Here is a 2,277-nt window from a genome sequence, read left to right on the forward strand (position 1 = left end):
AAAGAAACCCTGTCTGAAAAAACAGAGAGAGACAGACAGACAGACAGAGACAGAGGGGCTGGCCTTCTGGTGAATGTCATTAATTAATTGATTGATTTAATGCACCACATGAGTACAGGTGCTAATGGCAGCCAGAAGAGGAACTTCTGGAACTGGAGGTAAAGGTGGTCTTGAGCCACCTGATGTGGGTGCTGGGGACTGAATAATGGTCTTCTGCAAGGGCATCACTCTTAACCATTTACTGTCTCTCCAGCCTCTCAGCTCATTTTTGATTGCGTTAAATTGCCTACATTATCCTTATCAAGTTATAAAAGTTATTTATCTACACAAGAGAAACCCTGTCTCGAAAAACCAAAAAAAAAAAAAAAAAAAAAAAAAAAAAAAAAAAAAAAAAGTTATTTATAACTATGTGTCTCTCTGTGTATGGGTATGTGCACATGAGTGCAGGTGCCACAGAGTCAGAAGGGGGGTCAGACGTCCTGGAACTGGAGTTACAGGGGGTTCTGTGGCATCTAACAAGGGTGCTGGGAACTGAACTTGGGTCCTCTGCAATCAGTACCTTATCCATCTCTCCAGCTCCTTGGTATTTTCATTGTTTGTTTGTTTGTTTGTTTGTTTGTTTTTTCAGATATGAATGGTCTTCTTGTGAAGCCCAAGCTGGCCTTGAACTCCAGATCCTCTTGCCTCTTCTGGGATTACATGCATGTACTATCACTGGCTCAAAGTTTTCATATTAGTAACTATATACACTTGTCTTACCACTATGTATTTGGGACAAATCCCCACTAGTTCCTGATTATTTTGAATGCTACTTTTGCATCACGTGTCCATAAAGTGTGGGTCTATTCTAGGCCCTCTGTTCTTTTGACATATTTATTTTTGCACCAATACCTCATCATCTTAATGACTGTGTGTGACTTAATGACTTAAAAAGATTTGATTTGATGTGTGGTGTGTGGTGTGGTGTGTGTGTGTGTGTGTGTGTGTGTGTGTGTGTGTGTGTGTGTGTGCTTGCACATGATTGCAGATACCCATAGAGTTCAAAAGAGGGTGTCAGATCCTCTGGAACTGGAGTTTTGGGGAATTGTGGGATGCCTAATGTGGGTTCTGGGAACTGAACTCTGGTCCTCTGCAAGAGCAGTATGTTTTCATGGGCACCAAGCCATGTCTTTAGCCCAATGACTGTGTGTGTATATATGATATCATAAATTACCATCTCATGTGTGATAGTTTAAGTGAGAGATGTCCCTCACAGACTCCAGTATTTGAACTTGGTCCTCATTTGGTGGTGGTGTTGGGAAGGTTTGGAAGGTGTGGCCTGGCTAAAGGACATGTGTTATTGACACTGGACTTTAAGAGCTTAAGCCTCATCCTACTTCTAGTTTTCTTTCTCTGCTTTATGCTTGCAATAGAAGAAGTCAGCCCTCAGCGTTCTGCTTAATATTTTTTCAAATTTACTATTGTTTTGTGTATGTGTGGGAGATGGTGTGGAGGGATGATGTGGGGTATTTGGGGATGGTGTGTGTGTATGGGAGGGTGTAGGGGATGGTTTGGGGGGATGGTTGGTATGTGGGGAATGGTATAGGAGGGCAGATGGTGTGGGTGAGGGATGGTGTGTATATGGGATTGTTTATGTGGGGGATGGTGTTTCTGTGGGTATGGTGTGTGTGTAAGAGAGATGGTATGAGGGGGAATTGTGTTGGGGGAATGGTGTGTGTGTGTGTAGGATGGTGTCAGGAGAATGGTGTGAGGGGAGAGATGGTTGGGGAAAGATAGTGTGGTGGGGGATAGTGTGTGCGAGGATGGTGTTGGGGAATGGTGTGGGGGGTGTGGAGGATAGTGTGTGTGGGATGGTGTTGGGGCATGGTATGAGGGAGATGGTATGGGAGAATGATGTGGGGGGGACATGGTGCTGTGAAATAATCTTTGTACACTGTGAATATGTATTGCTCTCATTGTTTAATAAAAAGCTGATTGGCTGATGGCTAGGCAGGATTTTTCAGGGCAGAGAGAATGCTGGGAAGAAGGGTGGAGTCAGAGAAGTAGCCAGACAGACAGAAAAGAAGTAAGACATTCAGGAGAGATAAAACCACAAGCCTCTGGGCAGCACACAGATTAATAAAAATAGGTTAATTTAAGTTGTAAGAGCTAGTTGGCAATAAGCCTCAGCTATTGGCCAAGTATTTATAATTAATAGTAAGTCTCTGAGTGGTTATTTGGGAAGCGGCTGGCTAAATAGAGCTGATCAGGGTCTCAATGAAAAACTTCACCTACAAT

Source organism: Peromyscus maniculatus, chromosome 23 (assembly GCF_049852395.1).
Source record: "Peromyscus maniculatus bairdii isolate BWxNUB_F1_BW_parent chromosome 23, HU_Pman_BW_mat_3.1, whole genome shotgun sequence".
Classification (NCBI taxonomy): domain Eukaryota; kingdom Metazoa; phylum Chordata; class Mammalia; order Rodentia; family Cricetidae; genus Peromyscus; species Peromyscus maniculatus.